Source organism: Canis aureus, chromosome 17, assembly GCF_053574225.1.
Source record: "Canis aureus isolate CA01 chromosome 17, VMU_Caureus_v.1.0, whole genome shotgun sequence".
NCBI classification, from domain to species: Eukaryota; Metazoa; Chordata; class Mammalia; order Carnivora; family Canidae; genus Canis; species Canis aureus.
This window is the reverse complement of record NC_135627.1, coordinates 42,873,941-42,896,175: the sequence shown is the minus strand read 5'-3', so window position 1 is coordinate 42,896,175 and position 22,235 is coordinate 42,873,941. Positions and strand designations below refer to the sequence as shown.

General features: G+C 33.1%; 1 protein-coding gene across 5 annotated transcripts in view; it reads left to right on the top strand.

Moving 5' to 3' along the window:
- LOC144287938 (uncharacterized) overlaps positions 1–22,235 on the top strand; it is a 388,349-nt gene that overhangs the window by 210,256 nt on the left and 155,858 nt on the right. For 2 of the 5 annotated variants that reach the window (XR_013355788.1, XR_013355794.1), the window contains exons 6-7: positions 3,803–3,880; positions 8,494–8,593. The exons of the other annotated variants lie outside the window; for them this stretch is intronic. The gene's annotated coding sequence lies outside the window, so the exon portion shown is untranslated. The remainder of the gene's footprint in view (positions 1–3,802; positions 3,881–8,493; positions 8,594–22,235) is intronic. 5 annotated transcript variants of the gene reach the window in all.

The window sequence follows — 22,235 nt, the reverse complement described above, 5'->3', positions numbered from 1 at the left end:
TCTTTTTAAAGATTTTATTTATTTATTCACGAGAGACACACAAAGAGAGGCAGAGACATAGGCAGAGGGAGAAGCAGGCTTCCTGCAGGGAGCCCGATGTGGGACTCTATCCAGGACTCTGGGATCATGACCTGAGATGAAGGTAGATGCTCAACCACTGAGCCACCCAGGTGTCCTGACATTAAGCATTTTATTTATTTATTTATTTATTTATTTATTTATTTATTTATTTATTTGCAAGCATTTTAAATTGTACTTACTGGGGTTATAATCCTAGCTAAAATATGTGTTTGTAAATATTGTTGGATTTGATCTGTTAGTATTTTTGATAATACTTGTTGAGAATTTGTTGCCCCTATTCATAAAAAATACATTCTTTTGTCATGTAAGATCTTTGTCATTTTTTGGTATCCTGGTAATACTGTCTTTCATAAAATGACAGAAACATATTTGATTTCATATATTTGCTGGGCTATAGGAATATTCAGAGTCTTCTTCATTAAGCTTCAGTTGTGTTTTTTAAAGACTTGATTATTTCTTTTTTTGGCAAAAATTTTAACATGATTTTAATCACAGTATTTCCTTTCTGTTTTTTAATGTCTGTAGGAGTTATAATGATCCCTCTTTCATTCTTGATATTGTGTGTACATGCATGAGTGTGTATCTCTTTTGCCTTGATTAATATTTATACAGTTTTAACCATTTTATGGAATTTTTCCATAAATGGAAATTTTTTCCATTTAGTTCTTTTTTCCATAAAGAACTAAACTTTTGCTACTTATTTTTTTAATTTTTGCTACTTATTTATTTTTAAATTTTGTTTACTTATTTGAGAGGGTGTGTGCAAGCAGTGAGGGGAGGGGCAGAGAGGAAGCAGTAGCCTCTCACCTCAGTGAATGGAGAACCTGGGGCTGCATTCCAGGACTCTGGGATCATGACCTGAGCTGAAGGCAGACACTTAACCCACTGAGCCCACCCAGATGTCCCAAATTTTGGCTTTTTAAAATGTTCTTTCCTTCTACTTATTTTGGCTTTAATTAACTTTTCTTTTTCTTGTTTCTTCTTTGTTTGCTTGTTTCTTAAGATTCCATTACATCATGGATTTTAAACCTTTCTTCTTTCCCAAGATAAGAAAGGTTAGAATTCCCACATTACACCTTACTTTAGCTGTATCCTGCTTACTACCTTCATTGGGATCATATGAAGGGCCTGGGCCGGGTGAATGCAATCCCTGAAAATAAGTGTAGGGAGGCCAAGTTTGGACATTGAGTCCTGCCAAGCTGAAGAGGTGAGGGAAAAACCTTGGTCACTTCACTGATTCTCCCTAATGGAGCCTAAATTTAAATCTGAACTCACTGTCTCTGTTCTATTCTCCATTCTGGAGCAACCTCTTTCTGGTAAGTACCATCTCACACTGTCAGCTTCAGCAGCCCTCCACCACAGACTCCCAGAGAGTAATTTTAAGACTTCCCCTCCCCCTGCTTCACAGCTCCCATTCTGTTGTCTGTAAAGAACAGAAATGCCCTGGTCCCTACGCTGTCTCCTCTGTTCACTGGCAGCACCCTGTTAAGTTTGAACTTTGGGCCCTTTCACTCAAGGTCTAAAATATCTTCTGTTTAAGAATATGGGTGATAGTGGGATTCTTCACATAACTTTCTTTCCCTTATGAATCACGACTTTATAGTTCTAGCTTCAAAACAATTTTCTCTGATATTTTGTCCAGTGTTATAGTTGCTTAGCTTGGGGTGCTGGCCCAATGCCAGTTGTTCTGTCACAGTGGAAGCAGATGTCCCTCCAGATGACTTTTAATTATTTAATTTAAAAGACTTTCAAAGGAAAGTTAAGACAGTGAAATTATGAGTTATTAATAGACATAGTACTAGAAATTAGTAAGTAGATAATTACTATAATTCTATTGCAATTTATGTTTTCTAATGTCTAAATCTTTCCATCATTTTCCAGCATGAACAAATAAAATAGTACTCTAATGGGCTTCTAAATCCTCTGTTTTGTTATCTAGTATCTCTGAGGAAAAAACGTTTTCAAGGAGAAAGAAAACTTTCATACATTTTAGAGAAGCACCAGTATGGAATGTTACAGCTTGTATGAATGGTGATTTTAATTTATAAGTAGTAATTTGATTCACCTACCAAAGCACTAAAATCTTTAATAGAACTTGCACTGTCATTATTATTCATTATTCATAAAGTGATGTAAATGGAAATAGTGTCTCAGAAAGGTTAGCATACAGATAAATCCATGCCCTAAAGAACTTATAATTCTAAAATCCTTTCAACAAGCTCCCCACCACCCAACCCCTGGGCACTCATTAGAATAAGACAGCTTGTGAGCACTATTCCATTTGACTTTAACAGTATAAAGAAGTCCAACTAAATAGAAGCTATAATATAATTCAAAAGTGTATTTTCAAATTTGAAAGCAAAACTGTAATACCCTGATGAATCCACATTATCTTCTTAGGTTTAAAGTACGATATAAATATCAACTGAGTGGTTTATAGTAGAGCAGAAGAGTACTATTTTATTGCAAATTTCATATTATACCTTTTTTTATGATGGCAGCTAGATCAGGAAATAGAGAAAGAACAACTCCTCTGGTACTTGCACATTGGACAGTAGTAAATTAATTTAATTTTTGTCTGCACTTAAATAATTTAACGAGGACCCTTTTCCCTGAATCTGGTCACTGGGCATGTGTCTATACAACCTTGTGCTGCCTTAATTATTGCTTTTTGTTACTTAATGCTATCTTCAGAAGCAAATATGATTAATCAGGGTAGTGTAAATTTTGTGGAAATTTAAAATATCCTGATAAATATTGGAATCATTATGGCAACTTTATATAAAACTTGTCTTTCAGAGTAGGGTGAAATGAGCAAATTCTTTACAAAACAGAGTGTGGAGAATCCTTTTCTCAATTTAATTCTGATCTCAGAAATCCTATTTAATGCTTTATCATTTGAAAGTGATATGGCTTCCATTTTTAAAATGTGTAAGTAGAGCATCTAGTTTTTCCTATATATACTTACATGAAAAAGTTCTCCTTCAGGAAAATGCTAAACCATTTTTTAAGAGTTACAAGGAGAGAAAAAAATTACCACATTTTGTGGAGATTTGAAGAGTTCCTTGACCTCCTTGCTCTGAGAGTGTGAAAAAGCTTCTACTCCAGGCAACCCAGGAAGAAGGAAGAGAAAGTGAGGTTCAGGAATTAGGGGTCCATGGAGCAGGTGTGTGGAGTCATTCACTCTTGTTTCTGGGTAGAGTGACACCCCCTTTCTTTCTGGGGATGTTCCAGGCTTCCACTTCCCTCATTCTGTACCTAGGACTCAAAGAACGGGACCTTAGAGCATCACTGACAGAGCTAGAGATACTACTTTAATAATCAAAGAGGTTTAAAATCTTGTGTTTCTGTATTGTACTCTGTAATTTGTGACCTCTTCAAGAATACTTTTTATAAAATTACCCTGTGTCCATACTGTCTTGACATTGCCCTTTTTACCATGCTTCTCCCCATCCTTTCAGCATGGTAAACTAAGAATAAAGCTTCCTCTACAAAAGGAGGACCTTCTCATATAAAGTGGGTAGTTTTGGACAATTCTGTGCTCATAATTGAGGAAAAAAAACTCATTTTATCTTGGTGCTCTCTCTCTAAGATTATTTTTCTCCCCATTTTTCTTCTGATTATAAGGCTATAAAACTCAAATTAAGATGTAATCCTAATAGAATGCTTGTGACATCAAAGTAAGATGTAGAATTGACCACATTTGGCGTTTCCATTTCAGGCTTTGGGATAAAGCATTCTCATAATCAACAGTAGGCTTTTGTTTGGACCATCCTTTATGCATCAGTGGTGGAAGGAGGTGAGTGGAGAATTTAGAGAATACAAGATCCTGACATTGCTAAAGTTCTTTACTACAGCAGAACTAACAAGAGGATTTAATACAAATTGTTAATTTTTTGTTAACAGCAAGTTATTTCAAATATGGATTTTTTCTTCTATTAGCTATAAGAACTATAAAATTGAGTCTCCAGTGTTGTGATAAATTAAACTCTGAAGTGTAACACTTGTCAGGGTTTTAAGAAAGTCCTATAATAGGACCTTATGATGGGGAACATACTAAAGACTTGCTTTTTTATTTTAATATATTGAGACATTCTAATATATTTTTTAATAATTTTATTTATTTATTCATGAGAGACACACAGAGAGAGAGGCAGAGACACAGGCAGAGGGAAAAGTAAGCTCCATGCAGGGAGCCGGATGCAGGGCTCAATCCTGGACTCCAGGATCACACCCTGGGCCAAAGGCAGGCACTAAACCACTGAGTCACCCAGGGATCCCAAGACATTCTAATATATTAATGATTAATGTACATGGCACAGTGATCATAATATAATATTACGTGGAAGTAAATTAGAAGCAATTTATACAATGTGATAATTTAAAAAATATATAATTAAATCTCTATCTCTGTGTGATATGGATAAATTTTAAGGTCTCCACAGCCTTGCAAATTTTGGTACATAAAATATTGAATGTACAGGATTTTGCTGATTTTTGAGCTCTACATTTTCTTGTGTTTTACTATCCCAATGTCAAGATAATAATAGATACTATATTATAGTTTAATAGGTAGAATTTTTCTTTTAACTCAGTGGTACATTTTAATATCACTTACATCTTAGATGGGATAAAAATCTTATTTTGAATCAGAATTTCCCCATTTCTACCCAGTAGCAAAAAATAATCTAGCCACTTTTTCTCATTCCAGCACAATTCCTCTTTTTTTTTTTTTTTATTTTTTTGTTTGTTTCAAACATTTTCTTCTATGGTTCTGTATTAGTGGTTGTCACCTGGAAGTGATTTTGCTGCGTGGGGGACACTTGTCAATGTCTGGAGACATTTTTTATTGTCACATAAGCATCCAAAAGTGTACAGTTTTAGTTGTCAGTAGTGCCAAGCTTGAGAAGTTCTCTACTACTGGAGCAAAATCACCCCTACAAAATCATTCAGACTCTGGTGTTTGAGTCACATATGTGAGAATGTGGCTTCTCACCATTCCGGATAAAACAAAAACAAACAAAACAACAATAGAAAAATCTCTACTCATTATGGGGAGTAGGAAGGTGTAAAACATATAAACTGTAACACTACTTTTACTGAAATATGGATTTTTGACTCAAACTCTCTATAGAGTCACCCGGGAAGCTGTGAAAATACTGGCTCAGTTCCACCCCCAGAGATTCCAAGATAGCTGGTCTGTAGAGTTTTTCTGGGCTTTAAGATTTTTTTTTAAGTTCCCAAGATGATACTAAGTCAAGATTAAGAAGCACTTCCTTCGGGTCTTTTTATAACCAGCTGGAAGAAAAAAAAAAAAAAAAACAGCTGGAAGATTTGTTTCAGCAGAATCAACATACTTTTTGAATTTGATTTAATATGAAGATGACAACCATTGAACTCATATGCTTAAATAAATGGCATTTCATTCACTAGTTTTCTGAAAACTCCTTAGTGGAGGAAATACTGGTCTCAATTCTTACAGTCCAGGAAAAACCCTCAGAAAAGAAAAACGTTGGTCATTCAGTGTTTATTCACTCATTTTTTACTTCCCTTTTAATGACCCTAAACATATTGTTTTTCTTCTATGATGATATAATTTGGAACCTTTAGATTGTACAAAATGGGAGTCCGATTTATGCTTGCTCGTCCATACTGTCCACAAATGCCACACATTCCATGGAAGATAAAGAGAAATATTTTTGTTAGACAAATGCCCCATACCCAGATAAGGGTACTATGATTTTAGGTGGTACAATTATTTTCTACTGTGCATTCTTTAATGGAAACTTTAATGGAAAAAAATATTGTGCTAATTTTAGTGATGCAATTGTAGAATTTATTTTTCTTGTATATCTCAAATTCTCAGATTATATGTATATACATATATATTGATTTAAAAGCCACTAGGTAAAAAAAAAAATAAAAATAAAATAAAATAAAATAAAAGCCACTAGGTTTGCATGGAAAATGATTCATTGTTTTATACATCTGTGCTAGAGTGAATGACAGTGTTACTAATTTAAAGGTAGATATGTGATAAATTGGAGAGATTAATGATTACTTCAGTGTTAGCTATATTGGGTTTTATTTGCTAGTAAGATATTTTGGTGGACAGTACCTAGAGGCAGTTAGAAATATTCAAAATGGCTTATATGTTCAAAGTATTAATACAAATTTGACAGTCTTTTATAACCAGATGGTGTTAACAATTTAAGAATTTGACAATAAGATAATTTTTTCTACAGTGGCAAACAAAAACGGGAGAAGGAAAACAGTGATTGAAGGAGTTTGGGAGAATCACTGCATTTGTGTAGTGAGAGATAGAGGTGGACAAGTAAGCAGAGAAGGAACAAACAGAAGACAAGGAACAATATCAGTTACTACTTGCTACAGAAGACAGTAGAGGAAACTGTTTTAAGGTGAATGAGGATAATAAGTTAGCAGATGCTAAAAGGCTTCTAAAAATGATGACAAGCAATCGGGGTATTGACTTTAGTATATGGGAAGTTAATTGGTGACTTTTGAGATAGTATCTGTAAAAAGAAGTAAGAGAAATGGAAACAAAAAGAGGAAAAGAGAGAATAAATGAAGGCCCTAGCTACAGACTATGATCCTCATGAGTTAGATTATACAAAAGGAAGAAGAAAGCAAAGTAGTTTGAGGTGATAGCCATGTGCAAATAAGATGTTTGCATTCGTTTGCTTTTAAGTATATTTTAATCCTATTTTAATATAGTTTTTGAATAATGAAGCTTACGAGTGAAGAAAGAAAAAGGAGAAGGGGCCAGTAAAGCTAAAAAAAAAAATTACAGATTAAAAGGTTGAACAAAAAAAAAATAAATAAAAAAAAATAAAAGGTTGAACAGATATTTGATATACCCTGAATAAATAATTGATAGCATGAATTACTGTTGCACAGTGTTGAGAAGCATTGGAGATACCTTTGTTAAAGTAACTTTTTAGCTTCATTATAAATAAAGGGGGTCAAAAAGTATAAACTTCTACTTATAAAATTAATAAGTATATAATTTATGACATGGTGTCTATAGTTAATAACACTGATTGCTTATTTGCAAATTTCTAAGAGATTAGATCTTAAAAGTTCTTCTTATAAGAAAAAAGTTATGTAACTGTATATGATTAGAGATGTTAACTAGACTTACTATGGGGGTCATTTCATAAAATATATAAATATTGATTCATTATGTTATATACCTGAAAGTAATATAATGTATGTCAATTATACCTCAATTAAAATAATAAATAAGAAAGTAAAGTTTATAAAAATAATAGTTACTTTACTAGAAGGAGAAAATAGTGATGCAATTTGGAATGTCATGTTAGAGGCAATATAATCTAAGATTGAATAACGGGTATCTTTTCATGGAATTAGTTTCAATATGATATGTATTAAGTGCCTACCATACTCCAATGTATGAATACTGGGGATACAAAGTAATACATAGTATTTGCCCACAAAAGTCATACAGTCCAGTGGGAGATACAAAAAGTTTCTACCTTTTAAGATAAAGTTTCCATGTGTGGACTGATATGATTTGGGGTAAATTGATAAAATAGACTTCAAAAATGAAATAGAAAAGCTGAATTTTGAATTAACAAATATTAAAAGAAAATTTGAATCTAAAAACCCTGCATCTATACATAATATTCCCACATAAACATTTGGCAGGAATTCATGATTGACTTAAGCTTACTTTTGTGTATTAAAATATTTTCCTCACAATTACCAATTGTTCTTAATTATGAGTTTAAAGATTTAACTAACTTGGGAAAAAAGAAACTAAATGTTTATCCTCAGAGCATTTTAATTTGCAAAAAATCTAATTTTTCAAAACTAGAAAGTATATGATGAATCTAAATTCATTTTCTCTTATGTATTTCTCCTCAAAAATACAGTTCTTAAATGTTTTCCTGCTGTGTGAGGCAAAGGCTTTCCTCCTCTGTTGGATCATGGCTGAGGTTTTCAGCAATGCATAAGTAACTCAAAACACTTTAAAGAGGAAGCTACAGTAAATTCTGATAGAATTTTTTTGTAGTATTTTTCCTTATGTGCCTTTTTTCTCTACCGTCTCAATAATACTTACCATTTACTTGGTTGCCTGTGGGAAATAACACTTATCTGCTGATCAAGCTAAAACTAATTAAACATTTCTGTATAAATTTTATATGTGAGTCAAAAGAATCAAAGAAACAGGAGGCAGGTAATATTGCAAAATATAGTTTCCAACATATGTCTAAAATATGCAAACCATCTGAAGCACCAAATGATTGGTTTACTTCCTGAATTTAATATTTAATCTATTAAATTTTCCATTCAATTTTAATCTTGGAGACGTCATGGTTTAAGACTACCTATAAAAAAAAAATAAGACTACCTATATTCTATCCACAGGGATGAAAACAGTGCGGAACAATGGAAAACAACCTCTGCATAAATTAAAAAAAAAAAAAAAAAAGAGCAAAGCAGTGGTACTCACAGAGAAGACTTTGAAGTAAGAGTAATTGGGATCTGAGCATTGTCTTTGTACCTCACTAGTTGTACATGGTTGACAATTTATATAAACTACCTGGTGTATAAGTCTCTTCAGTTAAAAAAAAAAAAAAAGAAAAGATGGGATGGTAGTGATCATTAAAGACATTGTTTTAGTAGTGTCCATATAGTACAAGTACAATAGAAGTTGCTATTATTAACTATAATGAAGTGATATTACAATAACAGTAATGACATAGGCAGCAGTAATAAAAGGGAGCCTTGTTTTCTTGTACTGTGTAGGCTAAATTATGTCAAACATTGGAAAGTATACAGAAGTGATTGTTCATAATCTTATTTAAGATCTGTTTTCAAAATTATTTTTTGAAATTGTCATCCCAGTAGACTTAATTTTCTGCTTGACTAATTGGCCATTTAACCCCTCAGTACTCTACCAATGCCATTGTGTCTGTTGTTTCAAGATCAGGAAATGAGGAGAAACAAATGCATGCTCTCCAGGAGTAATATAATCAAGTCACCCGGGGCTATTGCGCCTATGTTCTCTCTCTGACTGATTTATGAGGACGTGAGACTGAGGATAGCATGCGAATGGAATTAGACACTAGTTTAACTAATCTGTTCTCAGATGTAGATATTCTGTTGCCCCTAACTCAAGCCAGCTTTAAATATAGGCAAAGCAGATAATAGTGTAGGGCTTGAACTCTGAAGGAAATTAATCATTTCTTCGAGTAATGAGTCATTGCCGTCCTGGAAAGAATGTGTTTACTGCTTTGCAAAGCTGTGGTTCATTACCAGCCAATAATTGGGGTGGTATGTGTTCAGTATCCTGTAAGCTACTTTTTAACTGTGTTATCTAGATAAGAATTCCCAGTATATTGTGTGATCTCAATCCTCCCTTTGCAGCTACTTAAAGATATATTTCGGTATATATCCAGTGATGAGATCAATCCCCAAATCTCTTAATTTAATGACATTTGTGATAAATCCTCAAAATTTTATAATTGTCACTGTATTTCAAATTGATTAAACTGAGTTTTGAATGACTGTATGCATGTGTGAGACAGAGACTGAGAGAGAGGAGAGGGATTAGAGATTGACTTCAGGAAAAGGATTTAAAGATCCTCAGCAGAAAAGCACTTAGGATTTGCCTTTTCTGCTTCTTTTAAATTGTTTTTTTTTTTTTTTTTTTTTTACTGTTGCATATAGTAAAGAAGTGTACTAATACTAATTTTAGATTTTCTAAAATGTCAAATTAGTTTGAAAATCAGATATAATTCATAATTGTTATCTTCTCTTGGATTGAAATCCAAGTTGATTCATCATCTTTAGGATAATACTGGGCATATCTGAAGTTGGTACAAAATAATTATTACTATAAAATCTATTTAATTCTATATTTCTATTGCATATAGCTATCATTGCTCTATGTTGAGGCTCTAACAAAGCTCACAAAATGTATTACTTGTGAAGATATTTTAGAAAGGACTGACAAAGGTTTATACACTTGATGTGCCAACACTAGAAGTAAAATATGTGAGATCAGGGCAGCCTGGGTGGCTCAGCGGTTTAGCGCCTGCCTTCAGCCCAGGGCCTGATCCTGGAGACCCGGGATCGAGTCCTGCATCAGTCTGCTGCATGGAGTCTGCTTCTCCCTCTTCCTGTGTCTCTGCCTCTTTCTCTCTCTCTCTCATGAATAAATAAATAAACTCTTTAAAAAACGTACGTGAGGGTTCCCTGGGTGGCGCAGCAGTTTAGCGCCTGCCTTTGGCCCAGGGCGCGATCCTGGAGATCCGGGATCGAATCCCACATCGGGCTCCCGGTGCATGGAGCCTGCTTCTCCCTCTGCCTGTGTCTCTGCCTCTCTCGCTCTCTCTGTGTGACTATCATAAAAAAAAAAAAAAAAAAAAAACGTACGTGAGATCATTGAGTGAGCACCAGGTTACCATATAAATTGAGTCTCAGTTCTTTGTCTGGTACTATGGATCTCTGAGGGTAACTGTGCCTTGTCTTCTAAGATAAAAGTTACCAATTCAGAGCTTGATAGTACACTGCTCTTGATTACATGGGTATCAAATTATTTCACCCAGAAGACAAGACCTGACTCCTCTCTCCAGTGAGCATTTTCTCTGTATGCTCAGGAATTTGTTTTTCTTAGGACCAGCAGAGGGCACTTACAACAAAAGCAAATAGAAGTAGGTCTGAGCCAACTACCAATTTCAGTTGAATCAGTTCGCTCTTGGGCTTTCCTTCCTTTCCCAGAGCTGAGACTCAATTTTTTTGTCTATTTAAAATATTTCAAATAATTTTATCTATATTATAAAACACATTTATAATTTTTATGTATTCAAATTACACAAATCATACTTTAAAAAATGTTTTCTATGCTGAAAGCTAAATGTGGTTAAGTCAGGAGAAGAAACTAGTAGTTCTGTGTTGACTATATATTGGGAAACATAATTCATGGCATAATTTTGGCTTTTTACATGTAAATCATGTTTATTGAGGAGTAATTGCTATAAGTTACATGTTATAAAATTTACCCTTTTGAAGAGTACCTCTTATATATTTTGGTAAGTACAATTGTTCTGTAACCACTACTACAACTGAGGCACAGTGTATTTCCAACAGCTCTTGAGGCTCCCTTGTGCCTGCATCTCTAGCCCTTGACAGGCATTGATTTATTTTCTGTCACTCTAGTTATTCCCTTTTTAAAAAGTACATAAAAGGGACTCCTGGGTTGCTCAGTGGTTAAGCTCTGTCTTTGGCTCAGGGCATGATCCCAGGATCCAGAATCGAGTCCCACATTGGGCTCCCTGCATGGAGCCTGCTTATCCCTCTGCCTGTGTCTCTGCCCCCCCCCCCCCTCTCTCTCTCTCTGTGTGTGTGTGTGTGTCTCATGAATAAATAAATAAAATCTTTAAAAAAGTTAAAAGTGCATAAAAGTAGAATCATATTATCTAAGATTTTGTATTTGGCTTTTTTTACTTTTAATAAGGATTGTTTCACACCATTAGATATGGAAATAGTTCTCTCCTTTTTATTACTCAGTAGTATTTTGCTGTGTGTATGTACCACAATTTGCTTATCCATTCACCATTTGAAATATTTTTTTTAATTTCTAGTTTTTGAAAATTATGAGTAAAGCCACCATAAAAATTTATCTTTAGGTTTGTGTGTCTGTGTGTTTGCATGTGTGTATTTTATTTTTCTTGACTAAGGATCTAGGAGTAGATTGCAGAATATATGAAAATTCTCAACTATTTTCCAAAGTGTCTGTCAGCTTGCATTCACATGAGCAACATACAAGAGTTTTAGTTACTTTACATCCTTTCCAGCACTCAGCATGGTTGAGGATTTTTTTAACTTTATCCTTTAAAACATTTTAATGTTTTAGTTATAGAAGTTCAGTATTCTTGGATTTTGCATTTAATCTATGATCCACTCAAGTTTAGTTTTTTATAGATTGAAAGTATGAGTCAGGAGTCTTTTTTTTTTTTTTTTTTTTGCCTAGGACCATGAAATTTTTTCTATGCCATTTTTTAAAAAAAGATGATTCTTTGTGCATTGAGTTGCCTTGACATCTTTGTCAGAAATTAATTGCCCATGTAAGTGTGAGTCTATTTCTGAAGTCCCTATTTAATTATGTGGAGTGATATGTCTACCATTCTGACAATCACACACTATGTTTACTTCTGTAGATTAAATCTCCAGATTTACCCTTGTTTTTCAATACTATTTAAATTCCCTATGTTCATTTGTTTGGTCACATAAATTCTGTAATTAACTTGTCAATGCCTAAAGAAATCCTGCTGGAAACTTGACTGCTCACATTTTCCATATGTCTGCATAACCAACAAGGGAATTTCTCTACTTTCCTGTCCTGTCATCATTTGTTCTCAAGCAGCAAATGGAAGTGCAAGAAAAGAACCCGTGTGTGAATGTGAAGTTTCTCTTTTTTATATGAAAATCCCAGGGTTGCCGTAGTATCAAACAAGTCTACAGTTGGTATTTTGATAGTTATTAAAATTTTAGGCTATTTTCTCCCACCTACAAAACTGTGCATCTGTCTCTTCATTCTATTTTGTACCACAGGTGAGATAATCATCATGTCTTGTCTTTCCTCAGTAGAGGACTGCCTTCTTCAGATTGTAGTTACCTCATTGGCCTAGAATCTTGTCTCTTTGATGGGTTCAAGGTGGTTATGATTTAGTAGTTTATATGGATTTTTTTCATGTTTAAGAATAAACATTTTGGAGGCGCCTGGGTGGCTTAGTTGATTAAGCCTGAGACTCTTGATTTTGGCTCAGGTCTTATTCTCAGAGTAGTGAGATTAAACCCCTCATCAGAGCCTGTGGTCAGCATAGAGTCTGCTTGAGATTCTGTCTCTACCTCTCCCTCTGCCCTTCCCCTTCCCCCCTTTTCTAAAACATAAAATATTCAAAAAGAAAAAAAGTGGGGCTCCTGAGTGGCTTAGTTGGCTGAGCATCTGACTTTGGCTCAGGTCATGGTCTCAGGGTCCTGGGATCTACCTGCAGTGGGCTCCCACTCAGCAGGGAGTCTGCTTGTCTCTCTCCCTCCCCCTCTGCCCCTCCCCTCCTGCTTATGTGCTCTCTCTTTTCTCTCTGATAAATAAAACCTTTTAAAAGTATTTTTAAAGAAGAATAAACATTTTTTCAGCTTTCTACACAAAAACTAGAAACAGAAATGAATCCTCCTTTCATGACTATGTTTAAGAGATTAAAATTATTATTTGCTAAACTGTGATAACTTTTTTTTCAAAAACTGTTTTAGAAGAGGCTCTGGTGGTTGGGAGGGGCTGGTTATCAACACTATAAACCTGTCTGGTTAATTCAGAAACAATGTCATTATTGATGATAATAATTTTCATAAAAGTCATATGCTAATGAAATTACTATTGTTAGCAATACTTGTATAAACAGAAAAGGATAACATTAAAAAGCAGCAAATAAAAGCCAACCTTGGAGGGGCAGTGACACAGTTGTGTCAACTATTAGCATCTGTCTTACCCTTTCTTCTTTCCTTCCTCTTCTTGCTTCCTTCAACTTGATTTTCTTAACCCCTTCTTTCCTCCAGTCCCTTCTTCATATAACATTATCTCCCTTCACTTTATCATTTATCAAAACATTTTTGAAATATCCATGTATTATAAACACTCTCTTAAATGCTAGATATATAAACATTTTAACAATGTTTCCAATATGAAGTGGATCAAGGGCAAATAAATTAAAACTTATAATTAATATGGCAAATGTTATAACACAGACATGAATAAAATGTTTGGAAACAGTATAGAGTAAGAGTAACTGTCTTAGGGCACCTGGGTAGGGCAGTTGATTGAGCGTTAGACTCTTGGTTTTGGCTTGGGTTGTGATCTCAGGGTTGTGGGGTTGAGCCCCATGCTCAGCAAGAAGTCTGCTTGAGTTTCTCTCTGTCTCTGTCTCTCTCTCTCTCCCTCACCCACCTCATTCTCTCTTTCTCTCTCTCAAAAAAAATAAATAAATCTTAAAAGAAATAACTGTCTTGGAGTTGGTGTAGTTTGACACAGTTATATCTTGAACAACTCCTAGGGCTTGTTATATAGAGATATGGAAAATGACATTTAGGAAGTCACCCATATAAGGACCTTAAGTACCTTAAGTACTTTTCATGGTACCTGAGTGGTAAACTAGACATTCTTGATAATTTCCAATAAAATATCCCTGAAGATACAGTACAGTAACTGATTATAGAATTTGGCTGTTTTTTGTTTTTTGTTTTTTTTTTTTTCATTTGCCAAGAAAAGGCTTAGAAGCATCTAAGGCTGTGAACTCTAAATATGAATTTTACTTATCTTCACAAATTCTATTCTTGTCAAAATAGAGCTTTTTCATAAAGTTAAGATAACTTGATGTTGCCTTCCAGTTGAGAATAAAATATTTTTTCTTAAACTATAAAGATGACTTTAAAATAATCCCCTTTTAAAAATCAATGAAATTTCTTGTATCTTTTTGTCAAATCAAGAAATTGTGACTTTAAGCAAAAATTTTGAGAGAATATTGTGATTTTAATTTTACTCCATAATTGGAATGAATTCATAATCAATAGACTCAGTGCTCTCATTGTCTAAAGCAATATGTCTGTATTTTATTGCTAGTTACTTTTCTTGAAATGTAGTTATATAAATCATAAATATAGTAGTCCTTTCTTATCCACAGTCTTGCCTTCTGTATGTTCAGTGACCTGCCATCAACCACAGTTCGAAGCAGATAATCCTTCTGACTTATTGTCAGAAGGTCAATTGTAACCTAATGCAACATCACAGTGCCTACATCAGTCCCCTCATTTCTCCTCATTATATAGGCATTTTATAAATTCACATCATCACAAGAAGGATGAGTGTAAGACCATAACATATTTTGAGAGAGAGAGAGACTATATTCACATGACTTTTATTACAGTGTATTGTTATAATTGTTCTATTTTATTACTAGTTATCGTTGTTCATCTCGACTGTGCCTAATTTATAAGTTAACTTTATCATAGGAATATATGTACAGGAAAAAACTATAATATATAGGGTTAATACTACCTGCAATTTTAGGCATCTACTAGGGGGTCTTGGAAGGTATCCCCCAGGTATAAGGAGGGACTATAGTATTTTTCCATTGTTAAAATTTGATAGAATGAATTCTAGTTGGTTAAGAATAGGAATATCATACATGGGACATGTAATATATTTTATTTAGCATCAATTTTGATATTGATTTATCTAATATTTAACAAACATTTAATATAGATACAGCTTATTTTACATGTCTTTTCTACCAAACACATCTAATTCTAATGATACAGCTTTGATTTATTATGCATTTTGTTTTTTCAAAGAAGTTAGGCAATTATTTGAAGTCCTTCAGCTTGTAAGTGTTAGATATGGCTTTAGAGATAGTAATACAGGTTCCACAAATTTAAGGTAATGAGCTTCAAAGAGATAAGCAAAAGTTAAGTGAGCAAAGAAGTTTTGAGAAAAATGAGTCTAGGGTGGGGTGATTTGAACACAGTACATTAAAATCTATGCCATTAGAGGATACCCTTGTTAAAATTAGGCTTGCTTATAGTTTGACCTTTGAAATATACTTCTGCTAGGCTAACAATGTCATATTACTTTAGAAAAATTAGATGAGCAAATCAAAACAAAGAAATAATGTGTATGAAGTACAAATATAAAATGTAATCCGACAATTATTATAAGCCCCTAGCCATTAGTGTCCCTTAAATATCAAATAGTCTCTTGGTGTATAGACTCATATATGAAAAGCCATGTCTCTTTGTTTATTTTACTTGTAGTTCAAATCTTCAATTTCATTTTGTACACAGTGGACACAGATGGTTCCAAATTTGGGTAACTGCCTCTAAGTTATTTTTATATGGACATAATTTTGTCAAAAATAGTGTCTCATCAGAGTGGAGATCATTTATAAGTGAATTTTGCAGACTGTGTTTGTACATATATATATGTGTGTATGTCTCTGTACATGTAGCTATCTGGTATATTCATCTAAATAGAAAGATTGCCACTCAAAAATAATTTTGTTATATTTTAAAATATTTTGAGCAATTGCACATTATATCTTGTTAATCTTTAAATATTTGATATTAACAATGGTAAGTATCGATGAAAATATATATCTTCAAAGCTTACTTAGAGCCATAATGTAAGTAGGATCCATCAGAGAAGTATGGTCTGGAAAGAAGAGTGATTTCTTATGAGGAGTTATAAATTAGAATTGTAAGAGCCCCCTTTGGATTCAGTTTTAATACTTACTAACTTTGAGATTTGTGGTAACTCATGTAGCTTCTTAGTACTATAGTTATATGTTTAAAAAATAAACTAGGTGAATTTTTATGCTGAATTGTTTTATAATATACTCTATGTGGGTTTGAGCTGGGTCTTCTTCCTTCCAGTTTGAACAATCCATTTGATTATCTTACAAATGCATAATGGTTATCTCATGATTTGTTAAATTACTAGTTAGTTTTGGTTTAAAATATGATTTTTTCAAGTGACAATAAGTTTTACTTGTATTAAGGATGCCTGGGTGGCTCATTTGATTAAGTGTCTGTCTTTGGCTCAGGTCAAGATCTCAGGGTCCTGGGAACAACCTACTACCTCTGGCTCTCTGCTCAGCAGGGAGTCTGCTTCTCCCTCTCCCTTTGTACTCTCTTTCTCACAGATGTGTGCTCTCTCTCTCAAATAAAATCTTTAAAAAAAAAAGTTTTAATTATATTAGTATATATGTGTACTCTAAATTATAATTATTTAGAAAAATGATGTAAAATAGAAAATCTATTTTTATGTGGATACTAGAGATACACTGTGTCATTGCACTAATGACAATTATTTCATTCAAAGAAAGTATATCAATGTATTTTTTATATAAAATATTAAGTATGTCTGTGTTGTAAAATACTTAGGGAGTCAACTGTTCTTCATAATGCAAGTTACAAAATTGCATTTAATCCTATAAGGAATCACTTTTGAGCATAAAATATAATTTGAGGGACGCCTGGGTGGTTCAGTGGTTGAACATCTGCCTTTGGCTCAGGGTGTGATCCCGGGGTCCTGGGATTGAGTCCCCCATCGGGCTCCCAGTAGGGAGCCTTCTTCTCCCTCTGCCTATGTCTTTGCCTCTCTCTGTCTGTCTGTCACAAATAAATAAATAAATAAATCTTAAAAATATATTATAATCTGATTTTTAACACTGTAACATATTTATACTGGAATTACTTTTAACACGAAGGGGGAAGCAATGGCATTGTTATGAAAGTCCAACTTTTACCTCATTCATCTTTAAGAGAAAAAAATGATGCCCATAATTGTTGTTAATGTAATACATGTACTAACATTGTATTTTTGCTATCAGTTTCTAGGCCATAATAAAGATAAATAGGCAGCTGACACAGCTTTGAAGATACCATTCCAAATGTCTTGCTTGTAAAAAATTCATCATACTGTCTAATACTTACCAATGAAAGTAATTCAAGGACAGCTCACTCTGTACTAGCACTTCATCATTTCAAAAAGCTTACAGCCAAAGGATAGTTTTTAATTGTTTATGTGATATATGACTTGATCTTCTCCTTCACTCTGCACCTAGGAAGAACAGAGTAAATTAATAATAAGCTTAGGCATGCTGCAAAAGAAGCTGCTAGGGGATTCAAGTGATTTATATCATGGGTGATGATTCCTGGACATTAGGTAAATAAATAGGGAATATAAATTTTCTTCTATATGTTAAGTTAGAATCTTGAATGTAGGTTTTCCAAATTTCAGTTGAAACAACAGTCTTTAAACTATGAAGGTTAAGAAGAATACAATTGTGTGGGAAAATAGCAGATGAAAATTGAATGACTTTCTAGACTATATTCTTTAGCTTTGTCACACATTTATATGGAGCAGCAGGTACTGAATCCTACAAGGAAGCAATAATGAAAAGTAATGCAGACAGAAATAGCTTGCCTCTAGCTAGACTAATGGCAAGGTCAGATTACATCAATTAAATCAGTAACTCTCCAAGATAAAATTCACTACACAGGGATTTTATTTTTCTGCAAATAAATGTCTTATTTTATAAGTAGTAGAATTTCACTGTACTTTCATATTGGTAACAGAGTAAAGAGAACAACAGTAAAGAAAAACAAGGACAGTTTTATATATATATATATATATATAATTTAATATTTGTTAAATGATGTTTTCAGGAAACTAAAATGCAGAAGAGATTAAACTCTTAAATGAATATATCATTCCATTTGTTGATATTATTATGGCATTTCTAGTAATAGTTGGGTTTTATTTTGTTTTTTCTTTTGAAAAAAACAGTAGTAAGGAAATGGTTCTAAAACTTTGCCATGAAGGTGTAATTAACCCTTTTTTTAACATTAACAAAAAATGGTCTATATTTAATATGTACAACATAATGAGTTAGGAAATAAGTATAAACCTATGAAACCATCACCACAATGTATGCCATAAACATATTCATCACCTCCAAAAGTTTCCTCCTATGCTATTTATTTATTTATTTATTTATTTATTTATTTATTTGTGATAACACAACGTATGACCTATCCTCTTACAAAATTTTCAGTATACAATATAGTCTTGTTAACCATAAGCAAAATGCTGGGTAGTAGGCCCCTAGGGCTTATTCATCTTGTGTAACTGAAATCTTGTACTTTTGCCTAATACCTCCCTGTTTACTCTTCTTGCAGCCCCTGGCTACCACCATCCTAGTCTCTGCTTCTACAAGTTTGATTGTTTTAGATAACTCATGTAAATGATACCGTGTAGTACTCATCCTTCTGTATATGGTTCATTTCAGTTAGTAAAATGTCCTCTAGGTTCATCCATGTTGTCACAAATGGTGGTATTTCCTTCTTTCTGTGGCTAAATAATAGTCCTTTGTGCATAGACACCACATTTTCTTCATCCATTCATTGATTGGTGGACATTTAGGTTGCTTCCGTGTCTTGGGTATTATGAATAATGCTGCAGTGAACTTGGAAGTGAAAACAGTTGGATTTTATTATGCATAAGAAAACATGTGTTAACTTAAAGAGTATTGTAGCCTACATCTAAACATGTATTTTTCTTTCTCGGTATTATTTAAAATAACATTCATCATTTGATACACATCATACAGAGTTAAGAAATACAGTGGTAGGTCTATATGGAGAATGAGTTTTAGTAGTGCAGAATATGTTTCTACTTAAATACTATTTTTTCACAAGTAATTACAAACAGAACATCATTTTTATAATCAGGAAATAAAATGAGAGCATTCTAATAGCTATTTTCTATTAAGTCTTTGCTGATTGCCTACTTCAAGCAAAACTTTATAGTAAGCAATTCAGAAGAAATAAAGATGAAGCCTGTAGGGGCACTTCACATAGCTTACAAAGTAGTGAGAAAAAAAAAGAAAAGCACAAAATAACTATTCTACAAGAAAATTAAGAGGTTTGAAGGTGAAAGGATTTTCAAAATTGATGATTTTCCATCAAATCATATGTGACAGATGTGTCCAATTAAATAACAATTTCAGTGCATTTGGAGCCTAGAATGTGATGCTCCAGCTTTGTCATATGGAGTGTGGAGAAATAATCAATGAAATCTTTAAAAAGTATCACTAGAAAAATAGGTACTCAAAATTATAAATAGTAAAAAAATCTGTATAAAATGAAAAGGAAGTTATAGAGATATTTAGCTATTCAAATAATTATTTGAAATCCATCACAAAAAAGAAGAGCTGTGATCATGAAAACAAAGTTTCGATTGTAATTTGGTTTCTTCATGGCTTTCTCTGTTGTGGCTTTACGTATGTTCACTGTATGATAAATGTATTTGAATGTCAGTCCCTAAACTAAGAAGTTCACTCTTTTTGTTTGTGGTAGCTCTCTGATTTTTTAATTGATGATATTACCTTCAAGAATAATTGCAAAGTCATATCAATCTCACTTAGAGTTGACCTCAACTCAATAAAAAATATTGTATTTTTGACTTGGCATTTATTTGAAAACAGAACAATTTGGATACATGCCAGATAATTATTGTTAAATTTCCATTATCAGTGAATTTGTTACGTGTTACTTATTTTTCATTAACACGATTATCTATATAAGTATACACACATAGCATTTATTTATTTTAAATTTTTTATGTGTTCTCAATTTCTTTTTGCATCACTGCTGTGACTCCTCCATTTGTTTTTCTCTATATAAAATTTCTTCAGAGGAGTAACTTCTCTTGACATCTTTACAACTTCAAAAGTCACTGTAGACAATTTTATAGGTAATTTTCCTAATTTTATTATTATTACACCATTCTCTCAGTTTAACCTGAGTCTCGTGCTTCTCCTATCCATTTTTTTTTTTTTTTTGTATATACTGAGATGAATTCCTAGAATGCATTGAATCTTGTTCCATTTCGTCAGACTTAATTTTACTCCTGTTTCAGCTTGGATATTATCTCCTCTGCTGTGCATTTCTTGAGTCTCTGTTCTGTGTTAGATGTGCACCTATAGTCCAGCATTTCAGATGTGTCACTGCCTATTTAATTTTCTTTATTTGTAGGACTCTCCTGGACCATGAACTAATACAGAGCAGACACTTTGGCCAATTTATCATTTTATCTTCAGAGCCTGAAACAGTGCTAGAAACATAGTAGGTATAAAACAATTGCTTACAAAATAACTGAATTTAAAAGAATACACTTATCATGATGAAAAAAATTTAAAAACCCAACTGAGTATATTAATATATTAATAAGATTTTGTTTATAATTTCTCTATATTTTGTATAATTTTTTTCATATAAATCTCACAATACTTGCTTCACAATATATCCCCTTACTTTGGAATCCACTGGATAGCTTTCTAAAATAGATTCTTATTCTCTTTGCTTTTATTACTCCATTTAATTTTCAATTGTGTTTTCTTGTTTAAGACCACTCCTCCCAATCTATCATGTACACTGCACTCAAAATAATTGCTTTTGAATGCTAAAGGCTTTAGAAATTCTGTTCAGCTGTGGACCTTTGTGCCATTCTAAATATCTTATTTTATTTCTGAGTGAAATCGGAAGCAATTGGAGGATTTAAGTGGTAATCATTCCCTGATTTAAGATTCAAGGACTCATTCAAACTATGGAAATGTAACTTGTGGCAGGGTGCAAGTGTGTAAATGAAGAATACTGGTAGGATGCTATTTTAATAATCCAGTCAAGAGATTATGTTGGATTAGGCCAGAGTGATAGCTGAGAACATCTAAGAAATAATTGGATTTTTAATATATATATAAATATACATATATTTTAGATTTTTAATGTATTTTTTAGTATATCTAGCCTTCAAACTGAGAAGTAAAATAGTAGCAGGATGCTATTGGTGCTTGTGAAATAAATAGTTAATGACCAACTCATCATCTAATTTACTGTTCTTTTTAAAACAGAATCCTGGTTTTGCTGGATTTATCAACAAAAAAACTCCCACCTAGCCTTGAAGATATGATGACTAATAAATATATTAGTATCTATTAGGGGAATGCAAAATAAAAATCATTATGAGATACCACTATACATCTATTAGAATAGTATTAATAAGGATAGAATAGAATAGAATAGAATAGAAAAAAAAAACTAACAATGCTAAGTGTTAGTGAGGTTTCAGAGCAACTATCATACACTACTTAGAAAATAGTTTGGCAGTTTCTTTAACACTGAACATATACAGACTGCCTGACCCACTAACCTAACTCATAGGTGCTCATAGGTGCTTGCCTATATGTATGTGTGTGTATATATATATACATATATATATATGAATGATATTCATGTATTAGAGAAATCTTATTAAAATACTGACATTGATAAAACATTTCTTTTACCAGTTCTCTGAATAATTGGTTGGGTATAATACCTGTCAATTTTTTCCCCTGTATAAAATAACTAATGGAATGCGTGCACGTGCACACACACACACACACACACACACACACACACTTCATTTAATGGAGCAAAGATGAGGAATATATCAGATTACTCGAGACTCTGAATGTCTTATATAACTTACCTAGGCCTAATATTAAGCA